This window comes from Monodelphis domestica, chromosome 3, assembly GCF_027887165.1.
Source record: "Monodelphis domestica isolate mMonDom1 chromosome 3, mMonDom1.pri, whole genome shotgun sequence".
In the NCBI taxonomy this organism is placed as follows: Eukaryota; Metazoa; Chordata; class Mammalia; order Didelphimorphia; family Didelphidae; genus Monodelphis; species Monodelphis domestica.
The window spans coordinates 443,153,281-443,178,359 of NC_077229.1; the positions used below are offsets into that span (position 1 = coordinate 443,153,281).

General features: G+C 38.8%; 1 long non-coding RNA gene across 1 annotated transcript; it reads right to left on the minus strand.

Annotated features, from left to right (window-relative positions):
* Positions 1-9,224: 9,224 nt before the first annotated feature.
* On the minus strand, positions 9,225-14,268 carry LOC103092465 (uncharacterized). Its single transcript, XR_001628813.2, has 2 exons — positions 13,585-14,268; positions 9,225-9,909 (listed from the first exon to the last, which is right to left on the minus strand). It is a non-coding gene; the product is annotated as an uncharacterized LOC103092465 (long non-coding RNA).
* Positions 14,269-25,079: the final 10,811 nt, after the last annotated feature.

The following is a 25,079-nucleotide window of genomic DNA, read 5'->3' on the forward strand; positions in this document are numbered from 1 at the left end:
AAGCCACTGCCTTCAAGGACCTCACCTTCTACAAAGGGGAACAGCATTCACCCAGATAAGTAAACTTGAGATAATTTTGAGAACACTGAGGATAGGTGTTTTTTTGAAGGAAGCATCTCTGAGATGGGTATTGAAGAAAATTAAGAATTTGGCAAGAGAGCCTATATAAATAATAGCTAGCATTTATCTAGTAATTTAAGGTTTGCAACATACTTTAACATTTATTATCTCTCTTGATCCTCACAACAATGCTGAGACTAAGTAGGTGCTAGGATTCTCCCCATTTTATAGATGATGAAACTAAAATTGAGAGAGAAGTGACTCTCTAATCCACATTCACACAGAAAGGAAGTGGATGAGACAGGATTCAAACACAGGTCTTCTTGACTTTAAGTCCCGTGTTCTATGCACTGCATCATCTAGCTGTCTAAAAAGGAGGTTAGAGATGGAGAATGATCACTTATGGGAACATCAGGTTGGCCAATCTAGATAGAAGGTTAAGTGTGTGAAAGAAAATCATGGGTAATAAACCTAAAAAGGTAGATTGCATTCAGGCTGCAAAACCCTTTAAATGCCCAGTTAAAGATTTTGCATTTTCTCTTGGATTCACCAGGAAGCCACTGAAATCTCATGAGCAGAGGAATAACGTGTTCAAACGACTTTAGGAAGAAGTTTTTTGGTAGCTATATGGAAGATAAGTTGCAGAGGGGAGAGTTTATAAATAGGAAGGCCAATTAGGAGATTGTTGTAATGGGCTGGGCAAGAGGTGAAAACAGTCTCAATGAGGAATTTTGGTGGAGAGAATGGTGGGGAGATACGGGGAGTGTAATGGAGGAGATGAATGGAAGGAGGGAAAGGAGAGTGAAGGGATTGGTTTCCTTCTCCTTTACTTATGGGGAGAGGTGAACCAGGTCTTGTCTCCTTGGAAAGGATATGACTCCACTAGGACACTGTTTGAGAAATGGAGGACAAGGGCTTGGAGAGGGATTTGATTCAATGAAGTGGCACTGTGTCTCCCTCAGAGGAGTTATAGCCCCTGAGGTCAGAACTGTCTCTGTGAGACAAAATGGCCCCATGTAATTTCTCCCTCCCAAGGGGGCATTAATGGCCAGCCCCCAAGGATTTAGATATGACCAACTGCCAAGGAAAGAGTGATAGCTTCCTTGGTCAAAGATACTGGGCCACAGGGGTTGGAATCAACCCCCTCCTTGTGAGAACCTAATCCCCTTGCTTGATCCCTAAAACAAACCCAAACCCAAAGTCTAAATATTTCCAAATGGTTTACTGAGGTTATTTGGGGCAGGTGATGGCAAAGGTATGAGGGGGAAAAGGAAGGTGGATGAAGGGAAGCCTTAAAAGTCTCCCCCCTTGCAGATTGGCTTTCAAAGTCTGGAGGCCAGAGGCTTTTTGTGCCCTGGCCTCTTCTTTTGCCAACTGCTTCTTAATCTTATTCTTAAAGTTAACTAAATCCTAAGGTGCAGTTCAAGGAAACAGGTGAGAGAGAGAGATCCCAAGGGAAGGATCTGGTTGGTTCTAGCCAGAAAGAGTCCAAACTCAATTCTTTTGAGAAGTGATGTAGCTGCTGTTGAAAAGTCTCAGTGGAGGTATTTTGGGGTCCCAGAAGGAAGGCAGGTCTCAACTGGGCTCTTGGCTCCACTACCACAAAAACCACCTTCCCTCTTCACTTCCCAGACTGGAAGTAACTCCTCCTGTCAGTTGGCTTCCAAAGTCCCAGGCAGCTCTCAGAACTGACAACATTCTCCTCCCTTCCCCCGCTGCTTCTCAGGAGATCCTGTCAATCAGGCTGGCATCTCTCTTCCTTACCTTACAGGAGGTAGGGCTAATAAGCTTCGCAGGTGACTGGTTATAGGAGAGGAAGGAAGAGGAAGGAGTCAAAGATGAACCTGAGTGACTGAAAGAATGGTAATGGCCTCTTCAGAATTAAGGAGACTTGATTGAGGGAAGGGTGCCAAATGAGACACATAAGGATAGACATGGCCAATATGGTTATTTGTTCTGCTTGACCGCATATTTGTTAAGAAGATATTGTTTTTTAAATTCAGCAGTGGAGAATGATGGGAAGGAGAGATAATAAAAGTTAATTTAATAAAATAAAATTTAATTGGGGGGAAGCAGGGACTTAAGGCAAAGATAATGTATTTTATTCTAGATAAATTTGAGGTTTTTTTGAGTTTGAGGTACCAATGGGAAACCATACTAAAGATAAATAGCAGGCAGTTAGTGATACACAGTTGGAACTCAGGAAAGACACAAGGGATGGATATATAGAGATGAGAATCAGATGCATAGATAATCATTTTACCTTTGGGAACTAAGGAGATCACCCAAGGAAGAGAATGTAGAGGGCAAAAAAAAAAGAGTGTTCAGGAAAGAGATTTCTAAAGGAATGAAAAAGATCATAACCAGTGCTTTCATAAAACAAAAAAGTAGCCTAGAAGACACCAAAAGCTACCACTCCACGTCTATAAAATCTTTATGACAATATTCTTGACAAGCATCCTTGAAGAAAACCTAAAAGAGGGATCGGATAGCTTTTTGCAGATGATTTTCTAACCCATACCACTATGGTAGTATGATAGAATTGGCCAAGAAGTATAGCGAATAGAAGATTCCAACTCTGCTCATCTTTTGTGCTTTTGATTTTTAAAAAGAAGCTGACAGTCAAACAAAACAAAGCTCCCAAATATTTCTTCAAAATGTCTCCAATACTTATGTCAACATTACATAAGACTAATGACAGATGCAACAGTGGAAATGATTTTATTCAATGCTCCATTGAGTATCAACATCAAACAAAGTGTAAAGCAGAGAAACATATGCTCACTTATGTTGATTATCGATGTCACAGAAGACATCCTGCCCAGATGCCAGATTCCCTTTGGATGAAAGGTTCCAAGAATTCTCCTTTTGCAGGTATAGTACTAATTGCATAAATATCCTCACTAAAATCCAAAATACTGCATGAGATTGTTCTAACCACTCACACAAGAGAGCAAAATAGTTGAATCATGATGATGATAATAGCTAGCATTTTTGTAATTCATTTGATTCTCACAACAACCCTGGGAGTTAGGTACTATTCCAATCCCCATTTTAGAGCAAAGAAACTGAGGCAAATGGAGGTTAAGTGCCTTGCCCAAGGTCAACAACTAGTTAAGTATCTGAGGCTGGATTTGAATGAAGCCTTCCTGATGCCAGCATCCATCTACCACACCAGTTAGCTTCCTCAAAGAGGCATAATAAAATAGTAACTACATTTAGGCAAAATTCTGAGCTGCATAAAACACTTTATATATACTATTTTATTTGAGCCTAAAAACAACCCTATGAAGTAGATTCTACAGATATTCTTATTTCCATTTTTCTTAGGTGAAAGTTGAGGCTTAGAATGGTTGTGATTTTGCCCTTGGCCATATGGCTAGTAAGTATCAAACTGGGTATTGAACTCATGTCTTTCTGATTTCAAGTTCAGCACTCTTTCCCCTAGACCTGTTTAGCAATAACAATCACACACACACACACACACACACACACACACACACGCATGCACACACGCACAAAAATATTGCCTAGTCTTTCTTTAAAATGATATATTATATCTACCTAAAACCTTTAATAAGCAGCATTTGCAGTGGGATAAACTAGAAGCCTTCCAATAAAATCAGGAGTGAAACAAGAATGCTCATTATCACTTCTATTATTTAACATTGTACTAGAAATGCTAATTTTAGCAATAAGAGAAGAAAAAGAAATCAAAGAAATTAAAACAGGCATTGAGGAAACTAAACTATCATTCTTTGCAGATGATATGATGAGAATCCTAAAGTCTAAAAAACTAGTTGAAATCATTAATAACTTTAGCCAAGTTGCAGGATGCAAAATAAACCCTTTTCAGGGGGCAGCTAGGTAATTCAGTGGATTGAGAGCCAAGCCTAGAGATGGGAGGTTCTGGGTTCAAATCTATACTCAGACACTTCCCAGCTGTGTGACTCTGGGCAAGTCATTTAATCCCTATTGCCTAGCCACTCTTCGGAGTGGGAACCAATACACAGTATTGATTCCAAGATGGAAGGTAAAGGTTTAAAAACAAACAAACAAACAAATAAATAAATAAACCCCTTTTAAGTCACCAGAATTTCTATATATTACCAACACAAAGTCCAGCAGGAAGAGCTAGAGAGAAATTACACTTAAAATAATTCTAGACATCTATTTGCCAAGAGAAACACAGGAATTATATGAACACAGTTACAAAACACTTTTCACACAATAAAGTCAGCTCTAAATAACTGGAAAAAAATTAAATGCTTATGGGTAGTCTGAGCTAATAAAAAATGACAATTCTATACAAATTAATTAACTTATTTGGTGACATAGCAATCAAACTATCCAACTATTACTAGGAAACTAGAAAAACATAGAAAAAGAAATTAGAACAAATAATAACAAAATTCATCTGTAAGAACAAAAGGTCAAGATTATCAAAGGAACTTAAAAAAAATGTGAAGAAAAGTGACCTACCAGTACCAGATCTGAAGCTGTACTATAAAGCAGTAACTGTCAAAACAAACTCGCTAAAAAAGTAGAATGGTAGATCAATGGAATAAATTAGATACATAATATCCAGGAATAGGATGACCTCAGTGTAGCCCCAGTAGTAAAAGTACTGGTGAGTAAAGCAGAAAACTGAGTAAAATGGCAGAAACTAAACATAGACCAATATTTCACACCCTATACCAAGATAAGGTCAGACTTAAAGAGTGTGAAGTAAATTAAGTAACTAAGGTCACAAATAGTTTACCTATCAGATCTATGGAGAAGGGAAGAATTATATGGCCAAACAAGAGTTAGAGAACATTAAAAGAAATAAAATGAATAATTGTGATTACATTAAATTAAAGAGTTTGTACAAACAAAAGCAACATAACCAAAATTAGAAAGGAAACAACAAACTGGAAAAAAATTTTACAGCATATTTCTTTAATAAAGGTCTCATTTCTCAAATACATAAGGAGCCAATTCATAAAAAATGTATAAGGATAAAAGTCATCCTCCATTGTTGCTGGTTGTCTCTCGAACCAAGGATGATGATTGTCTTTGTGTGTTTTTGTGCACAAAGATACTTGTGCATGAAGACTTAAGTGGAAAAGTCGATGCACAGAGACAGTCCCACTCTCTCGGCGTTGGAAGCCTGGATCCAGTGGCACGAAAAGTCGTTACACCTAGAGACTTCCTCAGCTGCATTGGATGGCCGTGTTGTCCTTTGTGCTCCAACACGCCCTAAGCACTCCACAGTGCCTTGCTGCGTCACCCTCTCAACCATTGAACCTTCTTATTGGTTTCTTCCATCTGTTCAGCCGAAGCAATCTTCACATGCTGGGTGAGCAAAGCCCTGGTTCACCAGGGGTCAACGTCGACCCGATGGCTACCCTCACAAGGTTTAGCCGGCCTGTCGAAGCCGTTGCCCGGGGTGTGGCCACTGCCACATGCTAGCAGCTACTGGGAGCCACAAGTGAGAGCTGGGTGTCAGGTGAGGGTCAGAGGCTGGAGAGCTGCCCTAGAAGGGTACGACAAGCCCTCCATACCAGAGATGCTACCCCTCCCTGAGCACCCCATACACTCCATCCTCCAGTGACAAATAGTCAAAGGATATAAACAAGCAATTTTTAGATGAAGAAATCAAAGCTATCAATAATCATATGAAAGAATGTTCTAAATCACTCAATTAGAAAAATGCAAATTAACACAACTCTGAGATACCACCTCACACCTAGCAAATTGGCTAATATGACAGCATCAGAAAGTAATGAATATTGGAGGGGATGTGGCAAAATTAGGACATTAATGCATTGCTGGTGGAGTTGTGAGTTGATCCAACCATTCTGGAGGGCAATTTGGAACTATGCCCAAAGGGCGCTAAAAGACTGTCTGCCCTTTGATCCAGCCATAGCACTGCTGGGTTTGTACCCCAAAGAGATAATAAGGAAAAAGACATGTATAAGAATATTCATAGCTGCACTCTTTGTGGTGGCAAAAAATTGGAAAATATGGGGATGCTCTTCAATTGGGAAATGGCTGAACAAATTGTGGTAAATGTTGGTGATGGAATACTATTGTGCTCAAAGGAATAATAAAGTGGAGGAATTCCATGGGAACTGGAACTTCCAGGAAGTGATGCAGAGCGAAAGAAGCAGAACCAGGAGAACAATGTACAAAGAGACTGACACACTGTGGTACAATCAAACTTAATGGACTTCTCTACTGGTAGCAATGCAATGACCCAGGACAATTCTGAGGGACTTATGAGAAAGATGCTATCCACATCCAAAGGAAGAACTGTGGGAGTAGAAACACAGAAGAAAAATGTGATCAATCACGTGGTTTGATGGGAATACAATTGGCATTTTGATGTTAAAAGATCACTCTACTGCAAATCTGAGTAACATGGAAATAGGTTTTGAACAAAGATACATGTATAACCCAATGGAACTGCTTGTTGTTTCCTGGAGGAGGGAGGGATGAGGACAGAGACAATATGAATCATGTAACCATGGAAAAATATTCTAAATAAAAAAATTTTTAAAAAGAAAAGAATGCTATCTATCTCCAGAGAAAGAACTGTTGGAGTTGGAATGAAGATCAAAGCATGTGATTTTTCACTTTAGTTTAATTGTGGGTTTTTTGGGGGGTGGATTATATTAGTATGCTTTCACCAAAATGACCAATATGGAAGTATGTTTTGCATTATAATACAGGTATAATCCAGATCAAATTGTTCACCATCACCAAGAGGAAGGGAAGAAGGAAGGAAGGAAGGAAGGAAGGAAGGAAGGAAGGAAGGAAGGAAGGAAGGAAGGAAGGAAGGAAGGAAGGAAGGAAGGAAGGAAGGAAGGAAGGAAGGAAGGAAGGAAGGAAGGAAGGAAGGAAGGAAGGAAGGAAGGAAGGAAGGAAGGAAGGAAGGAAGGAAGGAAGGAAGGAAGGAAATTTGGATCTTATAATTTCAAAAAGTTTATGTTGAAAATTGGTATTGCATTTAATTGGGAAAATAAAATATCTTTTAGAAAAAAGAAAAAATTGCTCAGACTATAATATAGAGTAATAAATGTATATCACTGTATATCATATTGTCAGTTAAGTGGTACAGTAGATAGAGCACCAGGTCTGATTTCAAATACAACCTCAGACACTGATTTGCTGTGTGACCCTGAGCAAGTCATTTAATCTCTGTTTTCCTCTTCCATAAAATGGGTATAATAAATAGCCCCTATCTCCCCAGGGTGTTAAGAGAATCAAATGAGAAAAAAAATAATAAAGCAGTTAGCCCAATGCCTGGCACATAGTAACAGGCCAGGTAAAAGAAAATTAAAATAGAGGAATGCCTATTACATGTTGGGAATCTTTCCGCAAGGGGATTTATTGAAAGGCATCACCAAGACTAAGAGGTGTACAAGGGTGATATCCTCCTGCATTAGTGATGAGTCAGATCAATGAAGTATTGAATACATTAAAGTATGTATCAAAGTAACTGTTAAAGATTTTTAACTTTTCCATTTAAATCACAAGCAACCACTATATGGACCTAATAGAATATAATGACCCAAAGTGGATAATCAACTGCATTTCAAAGGCAGATAATTAGGCTTTCAGACATTAGGACTAAGTCAATATACATCTCATATGTGCCTACTGCTCTGCCATTTCATGCATTTATTTAGTACCATGTGCTCTCAGACACGGTGTTCAGTGCTAGAGATACAAAGACAAAAATGAGCCTATGTTGATCATAAATTGCAACTTCGTCTGATCCACTGTGGTCCTCTAAGTTATTGATCCTCAAGTCAGCATTCCTGAAGTGTAGTTTGACTTGATATACTATAATAGTTCCAATTTATTGGGTCAAGAATGACAATTTCCATAACTCAGCATTTGCCTACATTGGAAATTTTGCACAGTGGATACAAAGTGAGAAATAGAGAGGAATAATCTCTCCTTTTTTTCATAATTCTAAAGATCTTGTGTCTAATACAATTAGTATCAACTGAATACTTGGGTCAACAGTTGTAAAAGATGCTTCATCCCTCCTAATAGTATTCCATTAATATCTCTTTAGTGTAATACCTCTGTGTATTAGAGTTAGCTCATACTAACTCCCAAGAGTTGGTTGTTAAATTTACACCTTGGAAATCAACAAATGCTACAAATTAGAGCGTGATTTGTTGTTTTGCTGCTTGCCTAGACTTAAGAAAGTGATGGAGAAAATGCTAATAATTCAGCTTAAACATCAAAGTGTATTGTTCTCTTCTTTCTTTGGCCACTTAGCTGCTAAACAGTTACCAACAATGCACTTGCCTGGATATCACTCTAATAAAATTCAACAATGCAGTTATGAGAAATTCTGCCATGTTTGATTTCTAAGATGATTAAACTCAGTATTATTGGCTGAAAAGAAAATTATGAAAAGCCTTTTCTAGAATGATGAAGTTTTGTGCATAGTATTTTTTTTACCAGATGTGTGTGTGTGTGTGTGTGTATGTGAAGAGCTCCCTGTTATGAAATTTCTGCCAGTGAAGGTTGGTACTTGCTCTGCAGTTAAGTAGCACAGTGGATACTGGAGTTAGGAAGACTCAGCACCATGAGTTCAAATCCAATCTAAGACGTGACCCTGGACAAATCACTTAACTCTGTTATGGAAAAGAAATAATAAACTACACCAGTATCTTTGCCAAGATAATCCCAAATGGAGTCACAGACAGACATACCTGAATAACTGAAACAACTAGACAACACCATTTTCTCTGCAACGTGCAATCTTACAGAGTTGCCTCTAAGTTGACATCACAGTATAATAGCTCAAGAACTGATCTCAGAGTCCCATAACACTTGAGTTCAAGTCCTGCCTCTGATCTATACCTTATGATTCAGGAAAGTCCCTTAATGTTCCAGTCCCTCAAGCAACTCTTTTAAATTGTACATAGACTAATTAGAGGATAAGAACTTCCAATTAATGAATATCCATTGTATGTTAATCACTGTGATAAGTGTTTACCTGGAGGATAGGTTACAAATAATAACTCACATTTATTTAGTACCTTATGGTTGCAAAATATTTCCCATTTGTCATCTCATATGAGTCTCACAACAATCTTGAGAGATTTGTACTAGTAATATTAATATCCCTATTTTATAAACAAGAAAACTAAGACTTAGAAATACTAAGTAATTTATTCAAGATCATACAATTAGTGACTGGTAGAACCAAGCCAGAAACTCATGAATTCAGTGTTCTTATGACAATACTAGATTTTATCTCAAAGGAAAGAGAAGATAGTTTTTCCCTGATCTTGGGAGATTAAAATCTAAAAGAATAATTTACCACACTGTTACACTTGTACTAAACAGCAAGCTTTGAGGACAGGGACCTTATCTTTCTAATCTCTGTATGCCTGTCATAGGAGTGTATAGGGTGTTCCTAGAGAATTAGCACCTTTAGGGGTGAGGGCTCACTGAGCCCTTTTCAGGGTTCCTCATCCACCTCTGGTGTCCACCTATCAACCAACCTGAAGTTCCAAGAAGCTGTGGCATCACAGCAGCAACACCTTGGTAAAACTGTCTTCAAAGAAGGGCTAAACCAATTAGAGGACAGGTAATCAACAGACCTCAAACCTCTTGGTGAGTTAAGGGGACTTCTGCCCCAATTATATGAAGACTTCCCCTTGTAGAATTGGCAAATAAGAACAATTTGTTCCAATAGCCATGAAAGCAACATAAGTAGGCACTGCGGAGAGATTGGAGTTTGTTCAGACATCAAAGAGGCCAAGGTCATCCACTGCATCCCAGGCCATCTGTAGTCATCCTTGTCTTTTGTCTCGCCATTGAATTTGGATCACTCTGGAAGAAAAAGTGAGGTTGATGACTTCATGCAGTTTTGCCTCACTTAAATCCAATTCACAGACAAGTCAAGATACTTCTCCATGATATCTTTGGTCCTCTTCAAAAATCCAGGACAAACAACAACAACAACATGCCTATCACAATGCTGTGTGCATGAAAATTGGTATCTGGTAAATGTTTGTTGAACTGAATTCCAGAAAATGCCCAGAACAGTCCATCTTCACATAGGCAGACAGCAACTGCTATTGGAGGGATACTTTAAAAACTAGAGCTAGAAGGGACTATAGAGATGATCTAGTTCAGTTGCCTCAGTTTACATATGAGGAAAATGAGTCCCAGAGTGGGGAAGTAACTAGGATAGCTAATAAGAAGCAGAACTGATTATTAGATGAGGCTTCATGATCCCATGTTGTCTTCCTTTAAGCTAAGCAACCAAAGAAACTGACTTGCTTGTCCATAGTGACAATCCAAAAACAGTAAAATTTTTGACCCTCATCATTGGACCTAGGAAAAAAAATTCTTCCTAAGCCTATAGGAAGGAATGTCCAGTAAAAAATAAAATGATTCACTGACCTATTAACATAGTTGTAGTGATAAAAAATATAAACTTAAAGGTAATGACTTCTTTTAGTGACATTATACATTTAGAGACATATACAAAAAGTACAAACTTAATGGCAGTGACATTTTTATTTGTTAACCCCAGCACTTATCTCAGTGCCTTACACATAGCTTTTATAACTAAAAAATATGTGTATTGAATTGAATCAAATGGCAATGGCAATCTACAATGTCACTTTCTCATGACCACTTTGGTTGATTTAAAAATTATTAATAATCACTGAAATGACTTAAATCAGATTCTAATCTGAATTCTGAAAATTGAGGCTTGAATATTTTCCTCAAAATTTATTTCTAAACTTTTCCACATAATATTGGCTAAGAAAAAAAAAACCGTATTTTCATGGTTTTGGTGGAACCACTCACAGTATCTAACAAAGTAAAACAAAAAAAAGTTGCCAAAGCTTCCAAGAATCAGTGATGAGAACCATAAAAATCAGTAATTATATTTGGAAAATTAATTAGTGGCTGGAACAGGAGCCAGTGAGACATTAAAACTAGAGTGATGCAATCAGTGAATCTGGAGCTAGTTTCAAACCTTGAAATGGCATCTGGCATCCCCTTTAAGTCTTTAGATGTTGTAAATTGAAAGAGTGAAAAACAACAAATGACAATACAATAATAGAAAAACAGAGAAGATGCCCAGGAATGTCTCTTGTTTACTCTTTGGAAATTTCACGGAATTTAAGCACTCACTGGAATAGACCTTGGAGACCAGCTACCACCTAAGCATCACCTCTACATCATACCTCTAAGGTCATCCAGCCTTCATCTGAAGACCTCAAGGGATGGGGAGTCCCTTTAGCTCTCCTGGTTAGAAGTTTTTCTTTGCCTGAAGCTTAAACCTACCTCCCTGACATATTCACTTCTTGCTTTCACTTCTGCCCTCTGGGGCTAAGCAGAGCAAATCTAATCCCTTTTCTACATGACATCTTTTCAAATGTCTACAGACAGCTACCATACCCTCCCTGTGTAATCTCTTTTCTTCAGTCTAAGCATAAGAGGTAACAAGATGTAGTGGAAAGAATGCCAGGTTTGGAATAAAAGGATATAGATTTGAATCCCAGACCTGCTATTTAGGCAAGCCACTTTATCTCTTTTATCCTAGGTACCTTGATCAATTGAAATCAGTAAAATTAGACTCAATGATATTTGAGGTCACTTCTTTACCTCAAAATCTATGATCCCAAGACCAACCAACTTTCATAGGACATGACCTCAAGCGCCTTCCCCAGATCATTGGGCTCTGCTACCTTCTGGTTTGTAAATGTCCTTCCTAAAGTAAATTTCCCTCCCCAAAAGGGCCTCAGCTAAACATATTACTCCAGAAGTGTCCTGAAAAAAAGCAAAGAATAACAGCCCAAGTTTGGATTAGCTTTTTCCACACTGTTAACATATTAAGCTAAGATCTCAAATACTCCAGATCATTTTCAAATATCAATTTAAAAAGCTTATCTTACATCTTAGAATCAATACTGAGTATTGGTTCGAAGGTAGAATCATGAGAAGGGCTAGGTAATTGGGGTTACTTGCCCAGTGTCACATAGCTAGGAACTGTATAAGGCCAGATTTGAATCCAGGACTCTCTTCTCTCGTGCTGGCTCTCAATCTCCTGAACCACCTCGCTGCCACTCAAATATCAATTTAATCATATGGTCCCCCCATCTTATACTTGTGGGATTGATTTTTGAACCCATGGAGGACTTTAAATATACCTCTATTACATTTTATCTTCTTGTTTCCAGTCATCATTCTTGCTCTTTGAGATCTTTTTGGACTTTCATCCAATGTGTTAATCATCCCTCCCAGCTTTGTGCCATCTGCAAATGTGGTAAGCATGACACTCATGCCTTTGTCCAAACTATCAATAGGAATATTAAACAAGACAAGGTCAAATACAGATCCTTGAAACTGGGAATTTTTGACTTACTCCACCCTGCTTAGTCTTTAGAATTCTAGCAACCAGGAATATATACACTCCCACTTAAGGATTAACTGTGAGGAGGATGGCCTATGACCGACATGTGCTAGCAAGTGACAAATCAGAAACAACTGATAGACTCCTTGGGCTATCCTAAGCCAAGCTTAAGCTACCATTGGTATATGTGAGATGCAAGAAGTGATGTAAAGAACTGCCTATTTATTTTGCATCACTTCCTCTCTCTCTGGGTGGCGTTTTGGCGTGCTTGTGGCGTTTTGGTCCTGTAGCGTAGTTTAGGTGAGGCATCTTCCCTGAGCGACCTTAGTGAGTAGTAAAACTAATTCCTCCTTTCCTTAACCTCCAAGGAAGCCTCACATCTTGGAGGAGACCTCATTGCTGGAAGCCAAACTAGATTTAATCTTCTGAGAAGGCCCCATGACTGAGGCACCGAATTTCCCTTGGCTTAGGCTAGGCTGGAGAAATCTTATACCCTTTCCCCTCTCTCTTCTTCTTAATATCATCCTACTATTGTAATTAAACTACCATAAAAATCCCAAACTGACTTGAGTATTTTATTGGGATTTAATTTTAAAATCCCTGGTGACCACGAAAATAATATATTCAATCAACACCCCTAATTTTACCCCTTAACAAAACTCTCCACTATAGATTTCTTTCTGATCTGATCAAGTCAGTAATGACTATATTCAGTTGTTTAGCAGTGGAGTCCAACTCTTCACTACCCCTTTTGGGGTTTTCTTGGCAAAGATAATGGAATGGCTTACCATTTCCTTCTCCAGATCATTTTACAGATAAGAAACTAAGGCCAACAGTGTTAAGTGACTTGCCCCAGGTCATATACAGCTAGCAAGTATCTGAGACCAGATTTGAACTCAGAAAGATGAGCCTTCCTGACTCCAAGTCTGCACCACCTAGCTGCCCCTGTTAATGACTATATTTTTTGTCAATTCATCCAAGAAGTTCTGAATCCAATTGAGTGTATTATGTTCTAATCTAAGTCTCTCCGTTTTGCCAAAAAAAGATTCCACCAACACAGTCTCCTCCAGGAAAGGAAGCTCTCTCTGGAACCAATCTCTCCAGAAGCCAGAAAAGTAATGCCAGCTACTCACCCAGCAAGCCAACGTAGGATCCAGGGAAAGAGTCTCTTCCTTCAGTCCAGCTCACCAATGCAGCTCACCAAGGCGAAGTCCAAAAAAACCAAATTCCCAAGAACTCCAAAAGTGAAGTCGAAGTCAAAGTCCAAGAAGCCAAACTCTCCAAAAGGTGAAGAAGTCCCTTGAACAGGAAGTTCAGGATTTTTTATAGTCCTTTTTCCATGCCACTTCCTGTCCCTTCTTCCACTTTATGGGAACCAATTGCAGACTTTCAATTTGCCTAGCATTGCCCAAGGGGGTTGGCATTGTCCTCTGGAGTTGTTACCCATTCTGGCAAGTGACTTGTGAACTCTCATACTTAGTGTTAATTAGGGGTGCTCAAGTTTTTGATTGATTAATTTAAAAGTTGCTGATTGATAGACAAAGAAAGTTTTCATTCACTCTTCACACTATCTCAAGTAGGGGGAAGGAAGGGAGAGAGGAAAATGGTTTAGATCTTATACTTTTGGAAAACGTGTTGAAAGCTATTATTACATGCAATTGGGAAAATAAAATATCTTTGAATTTTAAAAATATTTGGTTTATATGTAATTCAAACCCTCTTCATTCTTTCTATTAATTGTATCTAATTTATCTTGTATATACTTTGCTTTGTATATATTGTGAATCTTGAAATTTCTCAGACTTATGAATGTTAAAAATTCCCCATTGGGGAATTCTCCATTGGGACAATTTCCTATTGGGAAAATTCCCCATTTAAAAAATGTGAGAACTCTACTTAGATCAGAAATGTGAAGACCTCTACTCCACCTTACTTAAGACTGCTTTAGGGAAGAAAACTCCTTGCAGAACAATGAAAAGTACTTAAACCCATACTTAAGTCATGCCTATTTTTAGAACTAATACAAAGGGGTGCTAAATACCTACAAAGGTCAAGCAACTTGTGAATTTACAAGGAACAAAGAGCTGAGAAACTTACTCAGAGCCTTCCTGGTGTGAATTACTCAAAAGTTCACCCCTTCTTAGGTGTGAACTAAGAATAGTCTGTCCTTTGAAAAACGTCTACTGTGATTGGTAGATGTAAGAATTTAGGGGAGGTGACAAAGGAGAAAATGCCTTTTAAAAGGAGACGAAAAGCTCTCTCTGAAAAGACAGTCAGCTGGGAAAGGCTGCCCTGAAGGGTCTCTCTGGAGACTCAGGGACATTCGGACTCATTCTGAAACATTCAGATTGAGGATAGAGCTGCTGGAGGCAGCTGAGATGGAGCTGGACTTGTGTCACTAGAATCCTTGCCTGGACAGATCTTGTGGTGAGTGATTAAGGACTGACTGATCTTTTCTCTTAAGACTTAGGCCTGGGTTGGCCAGGACTGGCCAGGGCCGGCTTATCCTTTTCTCATTATTTCCTTTTTCTCTCTTTCTCTCCTTTTCTTTAATTCCTCATTTGTATTAATTAAAATCTCTATAAAACCCAGTTGACTTGGGTATATTCATAATTGGGAATATTTCCCTGGCGACCACCTTATATTTGATTTGAAACAAGACACTGTAGTGAAAACATATTTCCTGTGGTCACAATTTACTCATCCACTCTTTTATCTACTACAATTTATATCATCTACTATTTTAATCACTATAGTTTATAACCTCAACCATTTTAACTATTACAGTTTATAGCTCCCACTCTTTTAAATGCTACAATATCCATTTTCATGCTTCATTAGTTTGGGCAGGTAGATGGTACAGGGGATAGGGCACCAGGCCTGGAGAAGACTTCACTTCAAATCTGGCTTCAAACAATAACTAGTTGTGTTAGCCTGGGCAAGTCACTTAACCTCTGTTTACCTCAGTTTCATCAAATGAAAAGTGGGTATAAGAAAAGCACCTATCTCAAAGGGTTGCTGGGAAAATAAAATGAGGTAATATTTGTAAAGCACTTGGCACAGAGCCTGGATCATAATAGATATTATATAAATGCTTACTCTCTTCCCTTATGTACATAATTTTATTATATTCAATATATTCACCTTCCCAGGAGTATTTACATTTCAAAAGAAGACTAAAAGATAATAAGTAATCTCCATTCCCTCCTGACTTCCCTGTCTAAAGCACTCCCTCACCACTCCCTTATAGGCTCCTTCCCCAGGCAGGGCAGCAATTGTCCTGCTTGTTTTACAATGCTTATTTCCCCAGAAGTGAAGAAGGTGAAAGCTCTACCCAGCTGCAAGTATTTCAAGGGATCCACCCTCAAGGAGAGAATTATTGGGTGATCCAGGTGACTATGAGGAATGGAATGGGGAAAAAAAAAAACTGAATTTGGGCCCATGTTTAGAAAAAATTCCCTCCAGGATAATTAGAATACTCCTCAGAGGGAAAAACCATGATTGGAAATTTAGAAACAGACCAGACACTCAATTGCTAACCAATAAATTATAACACAAAATAATAATCATCACAATAATAGCAGCAAAGTCACACCTTTCATTAGGAGATCAAAGTTTCTAGTAAACATTTACTAATTAAGTCTTTCAACATCATCATGAGGTTATTATTATTTAGCATTTACTTAGCACTTAATGTTTTCAAAGTGTTTTTACCAACATAATTAAGTGTTCTTCACAGCAGGGCTGTGAAAAAGGTCATATGTCATTGACACTCTAGAGAAAAGCAAGACAATCAATAAATGAACACAGAATCTATTAGTCTATTCTTTTCATTCACCATTTGTCTAGGGCTATCCCCACCTTGCAATGGTGTCCATTTCATGCCTGGATAACTGTTTAGATAGAGAGGTAGGAATCTCTTGGGTGAGCATCTCTGTTCCAGAGACCCATCACCTCATGGAAGCAGGGGAATTTGTGTCACTTATTCAGATAGTCCCTACTCCCATGCTATGCTTTCCCGCCCATCTCTGATGGGTTTTCCCCATTACTGTTATTCTTAAACTATAAAGAAATACACACACACACACACTTACATACACATACATGTAAAATATGTAAAATATGATTAACCCACAGAAACCTGTGAGGCAGGTAGAACAGGTGGAGCCCAGCCCTCTAAGTTTATCTGAAAGCTCACAGACACCTGCCCCAAGAGGTCTCCAAACTACAGTCCTTGGGCCATATGCAGGCCTCTGAGGCCATGTATGTGGCCCCCACCGCACTTACTGAAGGAGCACCTCTTTCACTGGTGATCAGTGAGAGGAGCACTGTATGTGGTGGTGCCGCAAAGCACGGCGGTCATTCATGTCACTACTTCTGGTGACATAATCCTTTGCATGGCACCTTGTTCTGAGAGTAACTGAATGAGAATGAGTTGTTATACAAAGGAAGGGAAGGGAAGGGAAAGGAAGGGGAAAGGGAGAGGAAGGGGAAAGGGAAGGGAAGGAAAGGGGAGGGGAGGAAAGGGTAGGGGAGGAGAGGGGAGGAGAGGGGAGAGGAGGAGAGGGGAGGGGAGGGGAAGGGAGGAGAGAGGAGGCTAGGGAAGGGAAGGGGAGGGGAGGCTAGGGAAGGGAAGGGGAAGCTAGGGAAGGGAAGGGAAGGCTAGGGAAGGGAAAGGAAAGGAAACAAGACTGACAGTTGGTGGGGGAAGGGGCAACTGGGAGTGGCAGTTGGGTCTTGTGACTAGCACTTCCTTCCTACTGACTTGATATCTTTCCTGGTGTTGGAGGTGGGAGGAGTGAGGAGCTCGTTCAGCCCAGTCTGGAGTGGAGTACCTCTACTTGCTTCAATCCAAAGACACCGGCCCAATAAGCTCTGAGGGTTAAAACTTTCCTTGGTTGCTTGCTGTCTACTGCTAAGGTTCCTAATTTGACAAAGTTAGAACAGATATAGAGTAGACGGGAGTGGGAGAAACCCTCCACCAGCCTGTGAGGCCTGACCTCAGCTCTGAAGCTGCGAAAAACTCCAACCTTATTTAGGGACATCCTTCATCCCTCTTTCCTGATACCTCTCCAATCTAAACTGGTTATTAAACTTTATCTTATTTGAATTCACAGTCAGATAAGTGGACTATCTTTTCTGGGACATAGAGGGAACTGAACATCAGTTCAGTCATTCAGCAACAAACAATCCTTATCGGACCCCTGCTGCTTCCTCTCAGCAGGGGGCATCTCTCTCCTTTGCCTCACTGAGCAATATTCCCTCTCTCCCCTCAACTCCTCCATACCCTGCTACAAACCTTCCGTTATCCCCTGTTTTTCCAAATCCCCAGTATCTTCCTCAATAAATATTACAGTTTTTGGCAGAGCCAGCCAGGTTTTCCAATCTATTTTGTCAAGAATTTGGGAAAAATAAGGCAGTTGGAGGTGTCAGAGAAGTTTCAGAGAAATTGGGTCTACATATATTTCAAAAGCCTGTGTGACTGTGGAAAGCAGCCATTTTGAGAGCAATGTTGAGTGCAACTAATCTGCCTACTAACACCATAGCCAAAAGAAACCACTCCTTCTGAAGAGAGGAGGGGACTCTTAAAGGGCCAGACTTAAAAACATTTTTTCTGTTACAAAAGGCTTTTCAAGATACAGGATGGCAAAGAAACTATTACTTGCCATGGGTTATCTAGCCTGGATTGGACATTTCTTTTATGTGTTTTACAACTTATTTTTTGTCACGATTCCAGATTATATTTATTTTCTGCTTAGGATCTATGAAAGTTTGCAATGGGGAAATGGCTGTATATATCGCTTGATTTCATTCATTCCCACATAGGCTGGATCATTATTCTTCTTGATCCAATTATACTATGCCCTAAAAAAAGGTGTGCATCTAATTTATGGGAAAAAAGCAAAAGACAATGAAATGGCTGTGATGATTTTAGCCATGAGGGAGGAGATGATGCAACTAAAGCAAATGATTAAGCAACTAACTTAGGAGAAACAATATGGCAAATGTATTAACATACAACGTGACATACCTAAAAATAACAGTGTAGTTAAACAAGAAAATACTGATGGGGCTGAAGGTGGAATACCAATATTGTCACTAAGAGATCAAACAAGCCTACAACCAGATAGCGGCATAATTCATATGAAAGCACATAAACCATTTACAACAGCTGACCTTGAAAGTTTGAAAAAACAGATGCTTTCCTGGTTTTCAGAACCAGTGAGATGTTTGGATGAATTTAAAAGAGCAATTAGACTTTATGATCCAGATTTCCAGGACACTGAAATTCTTCTCTCAGAATTATTTTCAAAAAGGGAAAAACAACAATTCATTGATGAAACTAGAAACAATCCAAATTTAACATCATGGCCAGAGGAAGGAAGAGACTTAGAGTTATCTAATAATGAAAATCTGTTATTTAAGAAAGGCCAGAGAAGACTTATTAGAGGCAATGAAAAGTTTTTCAAAAATACCAGATACTTGGGGACAATTTGAGAAATTGAGACAGGAAAGTGGGGAACATCCATCAAAGTTCCTCAATAGAGTGATTGAAGTAGCAGAGGATGTGCTTGGATTTGAAAATTTAACTGAACAAAATTTCAAGGCTATTGCCTATAAGATCATATTTTAAACTTCAATGCCCAGACTGGGAAACACAAAGTCTTGAAGATTTAAGAAAATCTGCAACTTACATATTCACAGGTCATAAAGAAATCCTAGAGGAAAAGGATGAAATAATAAAAGAGCTTAAAGCCAAGCTCAAGGAAGCAAATAGCTCAAGTAAACATAAATAAATTGAAGAAATAAAAAATCTAGCCACTCTGCAATCATACAAACCCACAAGAAATTACAAAGTTATCAAAGGAGAAATGTACCCAAATGTTTCCTATGTGGAAAATGGGTCACATGTTTCGAGACTGTTATTTAAAGGCACAATTATTCCAAGCTAATAACAAATAAAGGTCCTAGAAAAGCAACATAAAGTATAGCAGCAATAATACACAAATACAAAATGTTGTAATTGTAATTGCAAGAATTCATTGCAAGCACCAAGTTTAGAAACTATGCAGAGATACATCTAACAAGGAGCGAAACCACGTTCTTTGCAAGTAGTCTCAGGTGCTGCCAAGCAAAGTCAGTTATGAAGCCAGGTGCATGGGGTAACATCAAAAAGAAAAGATGGGAACGAAAATGGGGAAAATAAAAAGGAAGGAGACTGCATGCAAATAGAATTTGGGTTTCCAACAGCACAAAATAAAACTAAAGAGCAGATAGAAGAAGAAATCCAATTAGATAATGATGTAACAGAGATTAAAGAGATAATTTTTGGAACAGTGGAACAAGCTATAAAGAGGAAGGAACAGAACTGGCAACAGTTTGTAATATACAAACTGCAAATGAATTAATTGAAGCACATGAGAAAATAACAGAAGGGTCCAAAGGGGAGGAAAATGCAATAACAGAAAACATTCAAATTAGCAGACCTCCTGGAGACAATGACACTGAAGGCAGGGATGATACTACAAAAGAAAATGCCACTAACAATTACTGATGATTTGGATCTATCCCTTTCTTATAATGACAAGGAAGTGGAAAAATGGAAGCAGACATTTAAAGCAAAAGAAATAAATGGAATATGGGTATCATCAGATAGCAAACCCTTACTCTCTAGAGCTTTCTATAACCAGATTTGTCACTCTATTCATAAACATGGTCATTTTGGCACCCAAGGCATTGTAGACTGTTAAAAGAGTATGGATAGCACCTGGAATAACTACAACTGCCTACAAATTATGTACAGCTTGTCCTACCGGCCAGGCCTTTAATCACCATGCCTTTTGAGGGCCTTTGATGGGCATCCTCTCACTTACACACCATTTGAGCATCAACAAATTAACTTTATCTCTATGCCAAAAGCTGGACAGTATAAATTTTGTCTGGTCATTGTCAATTAACTGACCAGGTGGCCTGAAGCATTTCCCACTGCTCATGCCACAGCTGCTTTTGTTGCTAAAATCCTTTTGAAAGAAATTATTCCTCGTTTTGGCTTGCCAGCACTTATTGATTCAGATAAAGGAACTTATTTTACTATAATAGTATAATAGTAACCTTCCATATCCCCCTGTTCTTCATATCCTCCCCATATTTCCCAATAAATATTAAGGAAGGGAAGCGAAGGGAAGGGAAGGGAAGGGAAGGGAAGGGAAGGGAAGCGAAGGGAAGGGAAGGGAAGGGAAGGGAAGGGAAGGGAAGGGAAGGGAAGGGAAGGGAAGGGAAGGGAAGGGAAGGGAAGGGAAGGGAAGGGAAGGGAAGGGAAGGGAAGGGAAGGGAAGGGAAGGGAAGGGAAGGGAAGGGAAGGGAAGGGAAGCGAAGCGAAGGGAAGCGAAGCGAAGGGAAGGGAAGGGAAGGGAAGGGAAGGGAAGGGAAGGGAAGGGAAGGGAAGGGAAGGGAAGGGAAGGGAAGGGAAGCGAAGGGAAGCGAAGCGAAGGGAAGGGAAGGGAAGGGAAGGGAAGGGAAGGGAAGGGAAGGGAAGGGAAGGGAAGGGAAGCGAAGCGAAGGGAAGCGAAGCGAAGGGAAGGGAAGGGAAGGGAAGGGAAGGGAAGGGAAGGGAAGGGAAGGGAAGGGAAGGGAAGGGAAGGGAAGGGAAGGGAAGGGAAGGGAAGGGAAGGGAAAGGAAAGGAAGGGAAGGGAAGGGAAGGGAAGGGAAGGGAAGGGAAAGCTAGGGAAGGGAAGGCTAGGGAAGGCTAGGGAAGGGAAGGGAAGGGAAGGGAAAGGAAAGGAAGGGAAGGGAAGGGAAGGCTAGGGAAGGGAAGGCTAGGGAAGGGAAGGGAAGGGAAGGGAGAAAAAGAAAAGAAAATAGAGGGCAGTTTATAGTTGAACAAGAAAATGACATGGACAAGATTATGAAGAGAGAAAAATGAGGCCAGAATAGGGACAGAAAATTGGACAGTATCTGAAGATCTCAACTTGGAAGAAGAAGGACATGTTAGCATAGACTCATGTCCTGGGCTCAGATTGATCTAGCAATGGCAGCTCAACTCCAATGCTAGCATAATGAGAAAGGAGAATAGCAATCTTGTTGTAATAATTCTGGACAGAGTAGCAATAGGACAGGGCAGTAGTTTGGGGGTAAAAGAAGGAGACACCTACCACAAATACCTTTCTTTTCTCATTAATCCTTTTCTTTCATTAACAGCCAATCTATGTCCCACCACAAATCTTCAAAAAATGACTGGGGCCATAAAAGTAAAAAATGTGATGATTTTTAAGATGGAGAGGGGGAAATCCTATCATTCTGTACAAGTTATTTCATCTCTCTAGTTCTTGGGTTTCCAGTCTATAAAATTAGATGGTTGGTCTTTATGTTTATAAGGTTTGCTTCACTATTATAATTGTGTTCCTTCAGTAGTCTCATATGAGTATTTTGAAAGAAACTTTATTTGACAGAAGCTTGTCAGACTGCATAATTATTTATTACTCTTCATTTCTTTAATATTAACAAGTGAAGGGCAATTAATAATTGTATTGTCAAATGTAAACAAACCTTTTTCAATATTGTCTAAGAACATAAATGGAGTGTATTTATTTAGGAATTACTTCCTGAATTCCTTTTGTAGGCTATCCTAAGAAATACATAATGTGACTAAGCAAACATTTGTTTTGAGATACCCTGAGTGATTGTATTATTGATTATGCTTCTGGTGCAGTGTTTCACTTTTTCCTTTGGAGAGTGGAAGGCGGGGAGGAAAGTCAGCTGAATCTTTCATTTGAAATTAAGTCAAAATGCTTACTTAAGGTAATCAATTATAGTTGTAGATGAAGCTTTAAAAAACAAGTTGTCAGATCATAGTCCAACTCTTTTTTTTTATTGCATGAATTTTGACTATATCAAAGCAAAGTAAATTGAAATTAGTAACATGCTGTTTTCCAGTCATCTGAATGACAATTAAGCTAAATGAAAAGAACTTGGCCCTGAAGTGTGTCGAATTATTCCACATTAAACAAAAAAGAACTCAAGCCAGCCAGAGTTACCCTGGTCAATACTCTGTAAATTATACTTCATTATTTTGCCAAAGTTTGCTTTGGAAAGCAGGAATTAATACAAGCTACTTTTTAAAACCTGTCATTTCATTAGCAGTGCATTTTAGTTATTCTGGGGAGATGTTTATTTTCTTTATTTCTTCCATTCCTTTCAGTCTTACAAGTCTTTATAGCCCCAGTTTGAATGGTAAAAGGTAAGCTATAAAAGAACTCCAAAAATAGAAAATGACGAAAATGTTGACATTGGGGGAAGTCCAGGAATGAAAACATGTCAAAATCAACCACTTACATCATTGGATTTTTCCCTTAATGCTTTCTGTGGACTCTTACTATTTAGCTTCATTTTTGAGGGTTTTGTTTTTTTCTTACTCCAAAGTAATTGAAGGTGATCTCTTTTAAAAACAATTTCTTTTCCCCATTTTGGTGTAGCTCTGATCTCCAAATCTCATTCTCTCCCTCACTCTCTGCCCCTTACTCAATATTTAAATTTGTAGAATCCAAAAGAGGAAAAATGTAATCCATCCTAAGGCCTATTCTCAGGACTGATGAGTCACTTGGCCAGGCCACCATTTTGTGAGAGGTCTAAGCCATATTCTCTGCACTTCCAACTTAGCTCATTCTTTGGGTTTCTCCATCGCCTAGCTTCTCCTTCCTTCCAGCTCCTCCTTGAATGTATGACTTCCCTTCAATGTAAACTGCTCAAGGGCGAAGACTATCTTATTTGCTTATATTTATATCTCTACTAGTTCAGCACATACTAAGAGATTTTAAATGTTTAACCTTCCTATGCATCTATTTTCCCAAGGGGTCAAGTAAAAAGAAGTTGCCAACCTTCCAGTCAAACAACAAAAGTGATTTGGCACCTATCCTATGCAGAGCACAATTCTAGGCACTGTATGGGGATACCTACACAAAACGAAATAAAACAAATAATCATCACCAAGAATCACAGCCCTACCCTTGTGGCATCAGAGATGAGGAATGAAACTACCATAAAACATACTGAAAGATGTAAAACCCAGTGGAATTGCTTGCTGGCTAGAGGAGGAGGGAGGGAAAGAACGTGAATCCTGAAACCATTGGGAAATAGTCTAAATTAATTAAATAAATGAATTCAAAGAATAAAAATTTTAAATTTTAAAAACATACTGAGAAGAGGGGCCAGAATCACCACAAGGAGGCAGGACAGAGCCAGGGCAGCTCCCAAGTCAGTCTCTTGACTTGCACCCATATAGTTACACCCATCGCTCTTAGAATTCTTCCACTTTAGGCTACGGCTTCTGCATCCATGCAGGTTGGGGCGGGTGTCTGTGAGCTTTCAGATGAAGTTAGAGGGCTGGGCTCCACCTGTTCTACCTGCCTCACAGGTTTCTGTGGGTTAATCATAGTTCACATATTTTACATGTATGTGTGTGTAAGTGTCTGTGTATTTCTTTCTATATAGTATAAGAATAATATATGTTCTCTATATGTTTCTATATAGTATGAGATTTATATCTATATTTCTACACAGTATAAATATGTGTATATTTATTGTGTATCTGTATAAACTATGGTAATATATTATTGATATGCACCTACATGTATAATTTTAAATATTTCTATATGAACACATATAATAGAAACACATTTATATTTTATATAATTTAAAGTTTACAAAGTGGTTCCTCAAAACTCTCCTAAGTTAGTGCAGGAATTTTGTCCCATGCATGATAAAGCTGCAGAATATAGTGACGTTTCTCAAATTGTTTAGTCTTGGGACCCTTTTATACTCTTAGAAATTACTGAAGATTCTCCCCCCAAAAAACTTATTTTTTTAGAGTGGGCTATACCTATTTATATTTACCAAATCAGAAATTAAAATCGATCATTTAAAATATTTATTAATCATTTAAAATGACAATAGAGTCATTATATATTAACATAAGAAACATATTTTATGAAAAATTATTATGTTTTCCAAATAAAAAATTAGAAGAGTGGTATTGTTCTCTATACTTTTGAAAATCTCTTTAATGTCTGGCTTAAGAGAAGGTGGCTAGATTCTCATATCTGCTTCATTCAATCTGTTGAGATAATGTTTTCATTGAAGTCTATGAAAAATATCCAGTCTCAAACAGATATATAACTATACAAAAGGGAAGAGTATTTTAGTAGGCAAACAACATCTTAGTATTCTTATGGAAAGAATTTTGATCTTAAGGAGCCCCTGAAAAGGTCTTGGGGACCCCAAAGAGTCATCAGACCCACACTTTCAGAACTGCTCCAAGAGTGGACAGAGAGCCAATCTTGGGATCAGGAAGAGCTGGATTCCAGGGCTCTCTTTGACCCAAATGATCTGGGTGTCCCTGGGCAAGTTACTTAACCTCTCACTGCCCCAGGCATCTCTCTCTCTTTAACACTGAACATTGTATATATGCATTGGTAAAAGGAGTTTGCTCCTTGGGATTTCCCTACACCGATGAACTCACATTGTGAATATTATAATCATCCCTTTTTTATAGATAAGGATATTCAAATTCAGGGAGATTAAATAAGCTGAACAGGGACACAAAACTAGTAGAAATCAGAAACTTAGATCGAA